This window comes from Monodelphis domestica, chromosome X, assembly GCF_027887165.1.
Source record: "Monodelphis domestica isolate mMonDom1 chromosome X, mMonDom1.pri, whole genome shotgun sequence".
Lineage (NCBI taxonomy): Eukaryota > Metazoa > Chordata > Mammalia > Didelphimorphia > Didelphidae > Monodelphis > Monodelphis domestica.
In genome coordinates, this window is record NC_077235.1 from 36,686,671 (window position 1) to 36,704,666 (window position 17,996).

At 38.8% G+C, this 17,996-nt stretch overlaps 1 protein-coding gene across 7 annotated transcripts in view; it reads right to left on the minus strand.

Moving 5' to 3' along the window:
- The window catches only part of AFF2 (ALF transcription elongation factor 2), a 528,832-nt gene that overhangs the window by 239,041 nt on the left and 271,795 nt on the right, over positions 1–17,996 (minus strand). The window lies entirely within an intron of this gene.

Sequence of the window (17,996 nt, forward strand, 5' to 3'; positions counted from 1 at the left end):
GGATGATGACGATAGAGTATTAAGGAGAGAGTGACTTTAATTGCCATAAAGGTGAAAAAAAGCACATCCCCCCAAGAGAATATGCCCAAAGGGATAAGATGTTCCTCTGTCTCTTACTTGAATTTCCGCATCACTTAATTAGGCGAGGACTGTACCATAGCTTATTCCACGTTAATTTTACCGTGGCATTTTCTTAAATGGAGTTTTATTTCATGAAAGGAAGAAGGCAACCGTGCCCTCCATTTTTTAAATAGAATTGCTCAGAATCCTACATGTTAATCACGCTAGCCACAGTTGATGTAATTTCCATCTATCAGAATTGTTTTGATAGAACTACCTACTAACCAATTAGTAATGACTATTTATTTGAAAAGCTGTTAAGTACTGAATTTAGAATATGGAGACCTAGTTTCAAATCCTGGCTCTGCCACTTACACCCTGTGTGACTTGGAGCATGAACTCCAAGTCAAGAATCCCTTATCTACAGTATGGATTGGTGGAAAATCAGGGGGGAGGGAACAAAGTAGGTATTTAATAAATGTTCATTACTGTCCCCTTCAGGTAATCTGTGAACATGGGGAAGGAAATGAAATTTGAAAGCTGAAATTTGGCTAATTTTTTTTCTTTCAATTATTTAAAAACAGTATTCTGAAAAGAGGTCCCTAGACTCCATCAGACTGCTCCCCTAAGGGATCCAAGAGACCCATAAAATGGTAAAGATGCCTTCCTCAAGGTGAGGGCAGAGCCATAGCTCTGGTCATAGCAGGACGCCTTCCGTGAGTACTGTAGTAATGAGCTAAAGGAGCTTGCAGTGTAATTTGAAAGACAGACATACAGAAATGCCACATCCCTAATTACCTGGGAACAACAGTCAGAGAATTCAGTTTTGACTTTCCCCTCTACTAGAATACCATAATGGTGTGATCGGCTTAGCTTGTTAACTTGGACATGGGTGGCAGAAGGTGGCTATGTATCTTCTCTGGGAAATCCCATTGATAGGAGGGAGCTGGGTGACTCAGTAGATTGATAGCCAGGCCTAGAAACAGAAGGTCCTGAGTTCAAAATGGCCTCAGAAACATCCCAGCTGTGTGACCCTGGGCAAGTCACTTAACCCCTCATTGTCTAGCCCTTACTTCTCTTCTGCCTTGGAACCAATACACAGTATTAATTCTAAAATGGAAGGAAAGGGTTTAAAAAAAAAGAAAATCCCATTGATAATCAAAAGGAGATGCCAAAGTACAAAGTGCTTGTGATTTGGATAAACCAAATCTATAATCTCATCATCAAGTCATTGAGAAACAGGCAGATCTCCATCCAGGTCAGGGTCAATAGCCTGTGTTATTTCCACTTGATAGAGAAAACATGTTCTGTTTACATGGTTTCTATTCTGGTAATCAGATCATGGAAAAATTTAGAATTTGCATACATGTCATTTCAAATAATGAATTCCTAATACATAGGACCAAAATAAAGCACTATAAAGGCTGGTCATTAAGAGGAGGAGTTGGCAGAAAGCCACTGCTGAAAGAACACTGACTTTAGAAGCAGAGGACCTAGGTCCTGATCTGGGCTGTCATCTGGCCAATTCACTTGAACTCCGGGCCTCAGTTTTCACAACTGAAAACTGATTCCCTCATGTTCTAAAATTTTCTAAGCTTCTTTCTAGCCTTCAATTCTTTGATCCTTAAGGCTTCTGAATATATGTTTAGGGTCCCAGAAGTTTGTGGAATCATGGATTTCAGTGCCGGAAGAGACCTTAGAAAGGGATCTCATTTTACAGAGGGGAAGGGAATTGCCCCCAAGGATACACGGATAGTGGGAGACAAAGGAAAGAGTCACATCCAGACACTGTGATCCTAAATCAAATAACTTTTTAGGACCTGATTGCTCACTCAAAACCATTTGCCAATTGTTTCCCATGTAGTAGGTAAGATAGGAGATGGAGATGAACTAATCCTTGCCATCAAGCCATTTATAGTCTGGTGGGAAATAATCCCTGTACACAGAAAAGAGTGGTATAAACCTATGAAATGTGAAAGAAAAGAAGAAAGTTGCTCTCCAGCTAAAATAGTGAGAGGAAACTTTGTGGAGGAAAGAAAATCTGGTCTAGGACTTGAGAAATGGGTTAGGTCTTGAGAGGTAGGAAGAAGAAAAGACAAAAGTTTTCTATTTCCAGGTAAAATTATTGTATCTACTTATAATTATTTATGTTTAAAGTCCACTTGCACATTTAGAGGGAACTATGGAAGGTTTTAATCATTGTAATAATATAATTTGTATTAGTAATAAAATTTTTAATAATTTGTACAACTGCATCAACTGGTGTGTGTGTGTTCCTGCTAGTGTTAAAGCCTTTTTAGCAGCTGAAGGCCTCAAGGACTCCAGAGCCAACAAAAGGAGAAAAGGGTTTAAGGTCCTCCGAGAGTCTTCCAGGACACACATTTGTCAACAGAAAGGAGGAGGAAGCCCACCAAGTGGAATAGTGAAGGAGTGACCTGAAAGGTGGGGAAGAAAGCAGCAGAGAGTTTATGCTCCCCAGAGTTGAAGAATATGGTCCAAATACAAGGGAGTCACACTCCAAGATGCTACATGGGTCAAGGGAAGAGGTGACAACTGAGAAAAGGCAAGAGAATTTCCTAAGGATGGACCTTCCTGAGAGCTTTTCCAATAGGGTTCAATTTGGGAACTGAGAAATACACGGGTTCGATTTTTTGCTTCGGATACATATGGATACATATGGCCCTGAGTGTCTAATTTTTGGGAGCCTCAATGTCCTCTTTTATAAAATAGAGATAATAAAACCTACCTCAATTGAACTAACTGATGCAAACCCCAGCCATTAGTATGATTGGAAGCATGAGAGTACTGGGTAAATCAGAATACAAGGGGTTAATAATAAGCAGCTGGTGGTAGAAACAGAGACAAGTACAGGCTAGTCTTTTCCCATTGAATAGGAAACAATGACTAGGGGCAGAGTTCCAGGCAAGATCACGGTTTAGGGGAAAGTCTTTTTAATATAAGGAATCATGGATACAGGGGAAAGAGCAAGCAGAGAAGTGAGTGACTGAAGAGATGAAGGAGAGAGAGAAATCCTTGAACGCTGAGCTTCAAGTCCACTCAATTGGAAGCTTCTTCTTTTGGATCCAGAGCAATACAAAGTAAGTGCTCTCAGCTAGAGATAAAACTTAGAATGTTTCTAATTGAGCCATTAGCCTAAACGGATTAAATTATGGATCACTCAGAGCAGCCAAGTAAAACTGCAAATGGGAAAGACAAAATCCAAGCTATAGACTACCTGTGTCGATATCAACAGATGGCTTAATTCTCAGAATAACCTCCGAATTGCTGTAATTCATGGGGATAAATACAAAAGCAATGGGGGAAAATGAAGGAGAGATGTAGCTATAATTGAAATATCCCCCCAAATTGCCCCCTTTTAAAGTCTATGAACCATATCCTTTACAGTTCCTCAGAAAATGAGAAGAGATGAGATAGGAACTTTTCCCAAGCTTAAAGGATATTATTCTTGGCAATGAGAATCCATGAGATTAATGAGCTGTCTGCTAAATGTGTACCATTAAAATGTACATAAGAAAAATCAGCTATTGCAAACCAAATTCTCTGGGAGTTGCCTGAGCATCTCCAAAAGTTCCATTAACTCTTTTGGGCCACAAGGGTATCATTTAGCCTAGTGCAATCGTAATAAATAAATGGGGAAATGAATAGTGATTTGCGAAACCACCATTCCCTCATGACTTGAAAGAGTTAATACCGTTAGCCAAAAAGTATAACTTATTCATAGAATATCAGCTGCAGAGAGACGGGACTGAATGTGCACACTAAAGTTAAAGTGTCATTTGTGAAACGGCTCCCCAGGAACCTCGGAGTTCGGGGAGCTTCTACAGATGTCTATTTGCCTACACATCCAAAGAGGCAATCTAAATAAGTTCAGAGGACATCTCAGCCAACCAGCAGAGCTCCTATTATCCATCTGATAATGAAGAATACCTTATTGGGAACAGACTAAATGCTTCTATTAGAAACCCCTCCTGAAAGTATTTATCTTGGTTGACATTCATGGATGGGAAGAAGGGGCAGAGACTGTGTACGTATTCCCCTAGAGGCCCGAAGCCCACAGGAAAGGCTCGGCAACAATATACACGTGAACACATGCACATACAGCCTCGCTACCATCACACAGAATCTGGAAAGGTCAGTAAGTGCTCCTTAACCTTGAAGGGAAAAGGAAAACCAGAATATTTTCCCGCAACACTACTTAGGGCCTCTTGTAAATCATATTCATATGCTTAAGCATTAATTTACATACTTAATTTTTGACAGGCTGACAACTGCAGTCCTTCCATGCTCTAGCTGTAAAGTGAGGAGTCAATTGTTATTCAACGTATCGGTTACAGTGGCAGTGGCACTAACTGTATTTTATATAATGTGCTATCTGCAGAAAGGCAGATAAGAATTTGATTTAACATCCAATTAAAAGCCGTCATTGAAAAATTACTTCAAATAAGCCTTTTATTTTCTTTAATCAGTCTTCAATTCAAGCCTTCCTTGGACCTACTGAACCAAGCATCAGGACTCATGAATTTTGATTAAAAAATTTGAGCCCATTTCTAACTTAAGCAGATTTTTTTTGTTGCACTGTTTGATAGAAATTTAATAAATCTATGAATCCTAGCCAGCATCATTTATCATCTTTTTTTCCGCAAGACTGGCCTATTATACCTAGGCAGTAAATTATGGGGAAACCAGCAAACCAAAACTTTTCAGTCCAATACTGAAGAAGAGATATAATCACTTGCATTGAACCGTATAATTATAGGAGAATATGAAGCTCTGAAACATTAGGTCCTGTTTTGAATATGTAATGCCTATGCTTTGAGAACTCGCAAAGATGTCTGGCTGATCTAATATAGCTCAGTTTAGAATCTGAGAGAAGAATGTGTCATTAATGAAATGACAGCAAAAAATGGTCAACAACAAACTGAGAGAGTCTTGGGCAACATTACTTGGGAAATGTCCCAGGATTTGGAAGGACAAGTCATAACATTAAAAAAAAATAAAGAATGTCATTGTGTGATGCAGTGAAGCAATTGCCCAAAGAATTCTCACTCTAGCTTGCTCCTGTGTTCCTATTTCTCCTATCCGAAGGTGGAGAGATACTGAGGAAATAAAAGTTCTGAACGATGCTTCCTAATTAATAGGGAGCTCATGGCCTGAGCCTTGTATGGGGAGAAGAAAGCCATGTGTGCCTCTACCGTTATGTATTAGTGTGCCTACCATTTGTCAGATTCAGGGAATGTACAGCTCTACCAAGACTGATGAATGTCATGCATGGACACACAAGTATCAGTGGAAGAAGAGCTAATGATAGAGATAGAATTTTAGAATATTAAGGGATCATCTGGTCAATCACTCAATTTACAAATGGGCGAACTAAGGATCAGACGCATGAGAGAAGACGCCAGACGTGGCATCCAAATACCTCACTAATTGATGCTATATTTGACCACTTAAATACCTATGTGACCTTGAGCAAGTCACTATACTTCCCCATGCCTCAGCTATAAAGTGAGGATGTTGCACAAGGGTAATCTCTAAGGTCCTGTCCAGTTCTATATCTATGATTTCTTGATCCTAGGTATCAAACATCTACTGGTTTCCCACATCAGATGAGTTAGTAATGATAGACATACTCAAAAATGGAATTTTCTCGATCTCCTTTTTTGTTGGTGGTTGTTAAATAAATAATCAAAAGACTAATGTTTCTTTTCATCTTTTTTTAACCCCTCACCTTCCATCTTAGAATCAATACTGTGTATTGGTTCCAAGGCAGAAGAGTGGTAAGGGATAGGCAATGGGAGTTAAATGACTTGTCCAGGGTCACACAGCTAGGGAGTGTCTGAGGTCATATTTGAACCCAGGACCTCCCATCTTCTTTTTCTGGCTCTCAATCCACTGAGCCACCCAGCTACCCCTTTGTCTTAATCTTAATGTGAGTTTTTATGTATGCCTTCTGAGTAATCTTCTCTATATGATGCCATACTAACATTGTGCAGAGCAAGTAAGCATGCAATGTAAAGTTGATCCCTAAAGGAATGACTGAATGGATAAGCTACTGTAATCTTTGAGGACCCAATGTAAAGTTTATCATAGATGATTCCAGCAGAAACTATTTCCCTCTGTGGTGAATAATACTGACACAATGAAATCTAAGGAGCTCGCAATCTAACCAACAAGCAAATGTAAACAAATACGCAATACCTGGGATAAGTAGGAAATGATGAAAAGAGGGAAGGCAAGGCCCTAGAATGAAGAGGCACTGGGAAAAGCTTCCTGTAGAAGATGGGATTTTAGTTGGGACATAAAGAAAGACAGAGATGGGCAAAGGAAAAATTCCGGGCATGTGAGACAATCAGAGAAATGACAAGATACTATGTTTTCTCTGAATTAGGACTTCAGTCCTCTCAAGGAGATTCCCTTGGCTTCTTCACTTGTAATATGCCCGAAATTTGGGTTTACTTAGAGCACTTTTTCTTACACTACTAATATAATTCAACCAACTTCAGATGTTCTGAGAATAGGATTCTGCCACGTGGATTAGAGTGGGAAGAACCGTCAAGCAGAGAAACTAAGAAGAAAGCTAAGGCAGGAGAGTCTAAGTGAGGGATGATAAGGCCAGGTACTAAGTGCTAGCTGTGTGTGTGAGTAGAGAAGAGAGAAGGGGATATATATATATATATATATATATATCAGAGATGCTCTAAAGGTAGAAATGATATGATTTGCCAACAGACTGGATATGTGGTATTAGTCTTAAGTAAGGAATTGAGGATGACATTGTGGTTATGAGCTTTTGTGATTGGGAGGAACACAGGGCCTTCAATAGTAAAGGGAAAATTGGAAGGGGTAGAAGTTCTGGGAGAAAAAATAATGAGTTCTGATTGGGGCCGTGTTGAGTTGGAGATGCATATAGGAGATCCGGTTAGAAATGCCCAAAAGGCAACTGGTGAGATACTGGACTGGAACTAAGGAGAGAGGAGGGATGGAGTTTATTATTCATGAATCATTGGCATAGAGATGATCACTGACTACATGGGAGATGATGAGAATAATCAAACTCTGTGTTTGCACATATTTTGACATAATGATTTCCCTGAGAGAATATAAGCTCCTTGAGGGTAAGGAGTTTTTTCATTTTGATTTTGTTATTCCTAGCACCTAGGAAAATGTGGCACACAATAGGGGCTTAAATGCTTATTTAAATGAACACGAATCATGTTTTCTTAAAGGCCATGTGGTTTTTCAGATGAAGATAAAATAAATGGAAGAAGAGAAATGCCCTTCATTCCCAAATACTTTTCTGTATATTGAGTGATAACATCTGTAAGACCCAGCAGATCTGGGAGAGGGGAGGAAAAGAAAATGAATCATGGAAGCATGGAAAAATATTCTTTAAAATAATATTTTTAAAACAAATTTTAAAAATACTTTTCCTTATTTGATTTTTCAATGGCTAATACACTGGCCCACCATTAGTCTGAACTCTAAGCACTTTATTGAGAACCAGAGAAATCTCAGTCATGATTATTTCATGCCAAGAATCTGCTAGCACTAACATGTGTGCTTACTACATTCCTATGAGGTAATTGCCATTGATTGTATGCACTATTATTTCTTCTTTATAGCTGATGAATATGATGCAAAGCTGTGCCAAGTAATTTGTGTATATTGTCTAATGTGACCTGGGCAAAGTAAAGTGGAGAGTTGAGGCAATTATCTGGGTGAGCCAGGCCAATAAAAACAGCGATTGCAGGCCTTCGCCTATCCTCACAAACACACATCACTCTTCCGATCAGCTCTTCCCATTGATAACTGCCTAAATATAACTTTCCTTTGTTTTGAGGTAGGCACAACCAATGATGGGACAGCACTGGCAGTAAAGAAACACCCAATTGAGTGCTATTTTTGAGTGTCAGAGTTTGCCGTCACTTTTCCTACACTCCAAATTGCTAACAGCTTGGCAAATAACAACCAAATAGTTCTCGTATGTCTGCCTTAGGTAAGTATATCTAATCAACCATTCACCAAACAATTACTGAATGCCTAGAGTGGCTGAAGCCCTATGCTTGCAAGGCTCTGAGGGAGGAAACAGATGACTGAAGAAAGGAAAAGGCCCAGCATACTGAAGGGAGATAAGTCATGTACCCACTAAATATAATACAAAGCATGAAGAGGAGGGACGGATCACTAATCAGAGCAGGCTAGACTGGGACAATTGTATCCTAATTGGTTTCCTGCTTCTAGTCTCTCCCCTCTATAATCTAACTTCCACAGAGCTGCCAAAATAACCATTCCAAGACCAAAATCTAACTGGGTCACTACCTCACTCAAAAACCTTAGGCAGCTCCTTATTCTCTCCGGGATAAAAATAAATACCAAGGGTCAGAATTTGGGCTTTAGCTGAGGGCAAGAACATGAGAAATCACTCAATATGTGAATGTGTTGACTTTTTTCAAAAAGGAAATATCCAGGAAGATGTCTAGTTGACAACATGATTTACTTCTATCTGGAACACTATCTTCATTTTATCATTTACCATATTTCTGGACCCAGATTCAAAGTCGACTTAAAAGCAATTTCCAATCATATGGTTTTTGGTCACTGTTTAAAAGCGGCTCATGATTTTATACCACACAAGCACAATAAGCTCAAAATAGATTGGCAGTCTGAATAATAAAGCTCACACCCTTAAAAAGAGTCATATCAGGCCTCTTTCAATAGGTATTAATATGGCAAAAGTTTCTAACTAAACAAGAGACACAGATGACCACAAATTGTAAAATGAATAATTTCCATTAGCTGAAATTGAAATGCTTTCACAGGAGCAAAATCAGTGCAACTAAGATAAGGAAGGAAGCTATGAGATAGGGGAAACGTATTTGCATCAAATACATCTGATAAAGATCTGACAGCCAAGATATGTAGAGAACTAAGTAAATACATAAGCCCAAGAGCCATTCCCCAGGAAATAAATGGCCAAAGGGTAGAAAAAGTTCTCAACAAAAACTGTAAACCATTAATAACTCTATGGAAAGCCCAAGTCGGCATTAAGAGAAATGAAAAATCAAAGCAACCCTAAAGGTTTCATCTTACACTCGGCAAATTGGCAAAGATGAAAAAAGATGGTAATAGTCAATGTTAGAGGGGTTGTAAAAGATAGGAGTGCTAATTAGAGAAATCGTGAATTAGTTCAACCATTCTGGACAGCTCTCTGTAATCATACTAAGTGACTAAAATGTCCATACCCTTTGACCCAGAGATCTCACTGCTAAGCATATATCTGAAAGAGGTCAAACACAGAAACAATGGTCAGATACATATCAAAATATTTTTTGAAGTAGCCAAGAACTGGAAATAGGGTAGATGCCCACGTATTGGGGAACAGCTAAGCAAATTGTGGCACAGAAATGAAATGAAGTATTATTGCACCCCAAAATGATGAATACAAAAGAAGAATATTAAGAGAAGCATGGGAATACTTACATGAGCAGATGTGAATAAAGTAAGCAGAACTGGGATTAGTGAAAAAAAAAACACAAGCAAAACTTAAAAAAAAGAATACTTTTAAATTATAATAAACAAATTTGGCTCCAAAAAGGAAGGCGGAAAACACGCCTCCTTCCCTTCTGTTGTCGAGGTAAAGGACTAGAGATGTAGAATAACTCAAGCAATGTCACCTCCAGCTGATAGGCTGGCTAGTTTTCCTGTAGCCCTTTCCTCTCCTCTTTCTTTGTTAAAGAGGATGGCTCTCTGGAGAGGGGAGAGGGGAAGAACATATTTGGAAAATAAGGTATGGAAAAATAAAAGCAATCAATAAGAATTATTTTTCTAAAAAGTTCACAATAGTCTGTATTTTTTTAGAGTTTTCTATTAACATATGTTCTAATATGATTATGGCATTTCCAAACAGCTTTAATAAGCATTTTAAAAAAATAATTAGTTTTCAATAACAGTTCCTTTTTATTATTTGGGAAAAGTTCTCCAGTGACTTTTAAGAATCTGCCAAGTGAAATTTTTAAAAATGAAAACAGAGTGTCTATACTGGCCGGAGGCCAAGTAGAATGAAACGCAAATCAATCCATTGCTATGGGACAAGTCTGACTTGCAGTACTGAGGCAAAGCGATTAAGGATTTCCTTGTGTTTCCTGTTACTTAGGCCTCTCTGATTTGCTCCACCAAAAACAAGAAATGTGGGGTCTGAGGACTAGGAACTTCAAGAATTTTATCCCATCTTCTTGTAGGCAGGAAATGGAAACAGGTTCAGAAGATAGCAGCAACATCTCTCTCCTAAGAAACGGGAGCTGGGAAGGTTAGCACCTTGAGATTTGATTTGAAGTGTCCATAGTTAAACAGAGAGTGAGTAAGATCATATTATAACATCAGTTTATTGGGAAAAACTTTTAAAACGTATTTATTATGCAGAATCGAAGAAATACCAGATTGATTTGGTTGTGCCAATGTTTATAAACTCTTGGTGCCTGGATCTAATCATCCGTAGATTTCTCGCCCTTTTCCATCAGTGTAACAAACAAAAGGGTAATCTTTAAACTACTTTTCTTCCTGGCACACTTCACTAGCCATCTCTCAGTCCAGATGGACATTAAAGAGTTATGCCTCCATATGCAACTGGCTCCTATTCACTCTGTAGCCCTTTTCCCATTTCAACATTGTAACTTTTTCTTCCTCCATGTTCTGACTCCCTTTTTATAGCTCTCATCTGCATGAAGTACCAATGCCAACAATGACAAAAAATCCTTAATTTATAATAGAACTGGGGAGTCTTTGGTCGGAGAAGTGAGCAGCATCTGTTACAAACACATTTTTCAATGAGGATTTATGAGAGTTAGGAAAAGATGCTATCCAAATACCTAGTTCTCTTTTATCCCCAGCTTTCAACTCACTGCCCTCCGAAGAGAGGTGAGAAGCTAGAATGGATGATTTGGAACAAAAGAAACCTTTTTCCTTTCATCACCATATATTTTCCATTTCCAAACCCCCTAATGTTAAAAAACAAACACCACTCTTTTAAAAGAATGTCCTTTAGAACTCGGGCCCTGAACGCTAAGGAGGCCAGTTCGTCCAAGTTATATGGTGGAAGTTTAATGTGGACAACTGGCACCCAAGGGCTTATCTAAAACCCCCAACCTCATTTTGCTCTTGAATGAGACTCCAGCCAGGTCCCTAAAGGAACTTTGGCCCATTTTGCTTCACAGCTGCTGTAGGGGTTATTTTTATAGGGCAATTTGTCTCCTGATTTACTACTGTTGTTAAATGGATTCTAAAATTTGCTAAACATTTATGTTTGAAGTTGAGGGCAAAATAGCTCTATTACTGTAGGTTGGGTCTAATAAAATGGAAAATAATGTTTCTCTCCTCTCCCTCCTCCCTCTCAGGGCTTACTAGCTATTAGCAGCTAAGCAATCCTAGGAAACTCATTCCAAGTACTGGGGAAAGAGACAGATTTTTATGTCATGCTCCAATGAGGCTAATTACCAAGCTATTGTTCATTTTTAAATAAATAAACGAATGAATGAATGAATGAATGAATGAATGAATGAATGAAAGAAATGGCTACCAAAGAATCATCTCTCCTACATTCTAGTACAGAGCTTAGCAATGGCTATACACCACTATTACAGAAAGGCTGCCAAGTCTCAAATACTGGTGGGTTCCAAAGGCACCATTTTGAAAGAAAAACCACAGATGAGTTCAAGCGTATGGTCTCATTCTGAGTGATCACTGACAGCCAAGTCCCTGCACCCTGAGAGGACACAAATGTTGCATGTTACAGCGAAGAATCTCCATTCTGAAGACTTCAAGTGACATGAGTGAAATAACTTTGGCTTACTTAAGTTCTTACAGCTGATCCCTTTTGGGGAAAAAGCCAATTACAGATCACAGCTGTCTAACCTAATCCCTTTAAATATCACAGAGACAGGAAATAATGTGAACTTGCAATAAATGACAATTTGAATTGGGTGGAGAAAAAGCTCTGCAGAAAAGCAAAACAAGGAAAGTGAGAAATGTATCCAAAGTCAAACAAAGCCTAGTGTTACGTCAGGAAATTAAAATTCCAAAAACAGCAACCATCTCACAGTGAGCCAGATTTTTCCAGCATCCACTACTCCCTGCTTAAAAATGAAAGCTCACTAGAAATGGCACTAATTCTCTAGGCCCTTGGCGTAACATAAGAAAGAAGAAAAAGAAAAGTTGGGGCTTCCGGATGACCCAGGCATGTTTCCTGAAAACCAGAGGCAAATTGGAGTCTTCAAATCCATCCCTGAGGTTTGGGTCAGGCCTGATACCAGGTGGAGGGCCTACAGTGGTTGTCAAAGACTACCCCATGGGTGGGCTATTTAGCAGTCTTGTGGATCTTCCAATGACCCACGCTACTATATGAGTGGTGATTTTGAGGCTCCTTCGTTCTCAGTTCTGTTGAAATTAAGGGTGTCCTAGGTGGCAACCACAGGAGGGTACTGAGACACAATGTTCTCTCCTCATCCAGACCAAATGTTCCTCCAGGGACTAATAAAAAACCTTTTCTCTGGCAGGCTGGGTTCATAAATCCTATGCCCCAGGAGTGGTCCCAGGGGATTCTAAAACCACTCTAAGGCTCCTCCCTGACCATGACATCATTTTGCATTTAGCAAATGACTACTTCACTGTCTAAGAAATATGTCCATGTCCAGAAACAGTAGCTATCAGAGGAACCTAACTTAACAGCTAAGAATCTGTTTAAGAGAGAGTGGCTCGTTTTCTGCTGACTATGTGGGAAAATAGCTTGATTGAATTTGTTGGTCCTTCTGGAGACAAAAAGATAAACCAATAGTCTGCATTCTTTCCTTTCACTCAAGTCTTTGTCTCTATCTTTTCTTCTCACTTCCTCCTCCTCACTTTCTGGCTTTCTAACCAATGAGCCTGATTGATCTTGGAAGTTCATGTTAAGAGTGAATGGCTAACAACATCGGACGTGTGTCCATTCTGTACCCCTCTTATAAAGCCAAACAGAGGCCATCATGACCCCGAGGGTTATCAAATTGCTGCTGGCCCCCGTCATTCTTAGGTAGGGACACAAAAAGAAGCACATCATCAGAAGAGGGATATACTATTTAGGCCAAACTGGTTTCTGTTCCCATGGACCTACTGCCCAATTTAGGGCTAGCTGTTCATACACAGCATTCCTGGACAATCTGTCTCCACCGGGGGGTACCTATGGCGTAAGAGTGCTATGAATTGACTATGGAGAGCTCAGCAACCCTCTTCAGATGACTGTACAGATTATACTCCATATATACAAAATCTTATTGAAATCATGTGTATTTCGGATGCATTCACTGTTCTTTTATTTTCCCTTCTGCATGATTTTTGCAGCCAGGTTTTTGTTTTATAGGAGCAGAGAAGAGTGGGTCAATGCTGAGAGTATTTTGGTATGTCTTTACCAGGTAGGTGTCAGATAATTAACACCGCTATAAAATTAATCGAAGTATACACCCTCAATTGTTTTTTTTTTAATTTTAGAACATGAAAACAATTTTGATTATGGAACAATGAAGGACAGGTGACAGGCCCAGCTGGAAAAAGTACTTTTTCATTTTCCTATGGCCACAAATCAGACATCTTGGGCTCACAGCAGGACAGGCTCCGCTGGCAGTAATTGGCACCATCTGTAGCTGTCAGAGCCCTGGCTGGCATTCCAGCATTTCATCTTTCCAGTCAAGGCATTCATCACTAGTCCAAAACTCAGCCAGCTGACACTGAAAGATTAACTTGCATTGATTTGCTTGGATAAAGTCGCCTGAGCTGCACTGAGTACTGAACATTCCTGTTTAATAGCCAGACCCATCACAAGATGTTTACAAGGTGATTGTGTCGACTTAAGTCTTTTCACCACCATCCTCATCTTGTATCTAATGTGCTCTCAATAATTATAACTTTGGGAGGAATAAATTAAATGAGATCAAAATGAGCAGAGCATGTACTCTCAGCCCAACACAGGGGCCAAGGAGCTGCATCCAGGAAAACACATTTCACCATTCTCTCTCGGCCATTCATCTCTACTTAGAACATTGTGTTTGGAGAGGACAGGGGAGATTTTTTTAAGAGAGGGAACCTTTCCCATGTGCATTTTTGAAAGCACAAAGAGTGAGGACCAGTGTTCTCAGGGTCAGTTCAGAGGTGGCTTAGATCAACCTAACAAATTGCATCCAAAGCACTGATATCTTTCAAAACTTTTATAGACCCACGACTTTGTTGGTGAGGGCTCCCTCAATTCAATCGAATAAGCATTGATTAAGAAAGAGCCTACCATGTGCCAAGCACTGTGTTAGTACAGACTACAACCCCTACAAACTTCTGTGAACAGTCTTCATAAACTGCTGCGGACAAAAATAAATTCATCATCTGATCAAATCTTTTAGTGACGAGATTCTCCAAACATGTCTAGGCTTATCCTATACTCGAGTATTTGCCAATTCCCACAGAATTCCCCAAATACTTCCATATATTTCTCGATGTGCTCTAGTCAGACTGTACCATTTGCAGTCCATCAAACATATATTGGGCCTTACCACTTTTGAACTTCCATGTGTACTATTTAGCGCTCTTGAAATGCTCTATTTACTTCTGCCCAAGAATATTCTACCCACCCTTCAGGGCTCAACTTAAATTTCCTATCCTTTGGGAAGCCTTCCTTGACCATGTGAGATCATTAATCCCCTCTTCTGCCAAATAGCAATTGTGGTCTGTATTATTTCTAGGAAAATAGTCATTCCCTGCATCGAAGTAATCATGGTAATAAAGAGAACTCAGAAAATTGCATTGTACTGTCAGTGAATTCCAGTTGTGCCTACTACGAAATCCTATCTTCATAATCCAACATTTCCCCAGTGATTCTGCGGGGATGTGAATCATGTAATATGAACTTCTCTGAAGAATAAGAACTGCATGGAACGCAAAGGAAACAGACGAGTCATTACTACTGATAGGTGAATAGGTTATAATCTATTCCCCAAAATGAAGTGCTTTCAGGAAGCAAAGTAATATACATCATTAAGAGCACATATAATCAGAAATGGTGGATCATGGATGTGGATAGGAGGAGGATATGCTATGACCCAAATGACATTCTGGTAGTGAGAGGAATATTCTGAATCCAGAAGAAGGTTGTAGTGGATCATCTATAGAAGGGTTTGATAAGAATTAGAGTAAATAAGCATATGCAGATGAGTTGTGTTTTGCAATGAGAAAGGGAGTACCTATGTCAGAGAGATTGCAAGATTTTAACTAAGTCAACAAAACTTACCATTCCTCCTGAATATTATCATCAAAATCCAGGAGGAAGAGAGAAGAAAAGAAAGCACATCTAATGTGACAAAGAAGTGCACTTAATATCTGGTATTTGATCTAATTAGGCATTAGCAAGATGGGCAGGTCCAATTGTAGAATGATTTCCGCAGAAAATAAAGAAAACTTAAGTAAACAAGAATCAAAGTTCATGTTTTGACCATGCCAATATAGTAAAAATGGCACTACCTAAACTATTACAGATGCCATATTATACTAATCAAATTACCAAAGAATATTTTAGAATTAGATCAAATAATAACAAAAGACAATTGGAGTAACAAAAGGTCAAGTATATGAATGGACATCCTGAAAAAGGAAAGCTGAAAGAGGGGATTTTGTTATCCCTCCCAGTATACTAAAAGGTAGTGATCATCAAATTACCTACTAATGAATAGAAAAAGTTAAAAAGTAATACTTTGGAATCAGCAAGATAAACCACATCTTGCATGTTCTCAGGAAGACAGGACCTGATAAAGCCAAGAATACAAACTATGGGGGAAGGGACTTGATTTATTCAACAAGGGCTGCTTCAGAAACTGGAAAACAGTTTGTTACATGTAAGTCAAAATCAGCATTCTTATGTTTTATACTAAACTAATCTCCAAATGCAAAAATGATCTAAATTTAAAAAGTCACATCATAAAAATTGTGAACAGATGGCTACATCTCTCATAATTATGGATAGGAGGAAATTCCTAGCCAGACACAATACAGAAGAAAACATGAAAGCCAAAATAGAGATCTCTACTATATAAAATTAAAAAGCTTTTGCAAAAACAAAATCAATGCAGCTAGAACCTAAATAAGACATATAGCCTGGGGGAAGACGATGCAGAACATTTCATCTTTTACTTTATAATGAAATGATTTTGCATTATATAGTTCTGGCCAAATCTTTCTAGGTATTTGGTAGGTGTTAATTTTTACAACCTACGGTGGTGTTATGTTTCACAGTTTCCAGCATTTCCTTGCAAAGTCTGTATATTATCAGTAGCATTATTAGTGATATTCCCATTTTTCTCAGCTTTGTCAATAGAATACAGATAGAAATGGTCCTAGGGCAAGTTAAAATCTTGCTATTCCTCTTTCATATGTAGTTTTCTGCCAATTATAGCACAGATGGATAAAATAACTGCTTTCTGTGACTGACTACAAGATCTGGGATATAAACTCATCTTGTCATTTTCCTGAAAGCATCTTCATAACAGCTCCAGTAGCTCAGAGGATGATGGAGATGATATATAGTGCATCCTGTTTCCACATGGTTTTGATTTCTTCTGCTTAATCTCTATACCAGAAAGCTTTTGATTCCATGTGGCTTGGAGATTTAGAGTATTTGATCTGTCAACAACTATTAAAAACATAATTCTTACCCAAGGAACCCAATGATATATTCCTATTCTCAGTCATTACTACTGATAGGTAAAGTGATGACTATTTGTTACAAAAGTATTTACTATAGATGTTCTGCCTATTTATCATGTTCTCAGTCTTTTTGGTCTGCTTTGGTAATCAAATGCTAGTCATTCTATAGCTGCATTAGGGTGATAGGCTCTGAGTTTTGATAATATTGCATAGTTTTTTTTTGTTAAGATACATTCAAAATCTTTCATGGTCCATTTAACAGTTTTGAGGTGTTCATTAAGGCTGGGAATGCATTTATATAGCTTACTTTAAATATATTTTTCCACTGAGTTTTGATTTTAGGATGCCAAAAAGCCTCTTAACATAGTAATCCACCCTCTTTATCATGATAGCTTTATGTTCTATGCATCTTGTCTGCAGAATACCTAGGAGTTTATTACTCTCACCTGAAGATTTCATTTCACTGTAAGCTTTGGATTCCATTCCACAGACTCCAGATTAAGGACCCCTGCTCTAGGATATTAATATAATTACTGATATAGCCAGAGCACAGTTTGCCCAAACTGCTAGTCTTTCACAATTTCATAATGCCTTTAGGGTCCGTAGAGTCCTCATTGCCCATCTCTCTAGCTGGCATTCCACTACTTTGCCACTGCACACCTCATTCCTCCCTCCCTCCCCCATGGCATATATGAAAGATATGACTTTTATTATTACAATCAGAATATTGTTTTCATCTCTTTCAGTGGACTTCACATAGAAATGGTCCTAGGAGATATCATTTCAGTTCAGTCTCTTTTTTTCAGCTGTGCTCATCTCTTCATGACTGCATTGGAAGTTTTCCTGGCAAAGACAATAGAGTGGTCTGCCATTTCCTTCTCCGGTTTATTTTAATGATAAGGAACTGAGGCAAAAGGAGCTAAGTGACTTGCCCACGGTCACATAGCTAGTGTCTAAAGTCAGCATTGAATTGAGGCCTTCCAGACTCCAGGCCAAGTACTCAATCCATCTAGCTGCTCAACATAATTGGTTTCCTCTAAATTCTTTGTATTTTAATGCATTTAAAAACTTCCTGAGAAGGGAGGGCTATACACTTCATCCGGCTGCCAAAGGTGGTCCAGTACACAAAAAAAGATCAAGAAGCCTTGCTCTATGAAATGTAAACTCTTCTGTTTGGTATATAAGCCTTTTCTCAATGTAACCCTTTG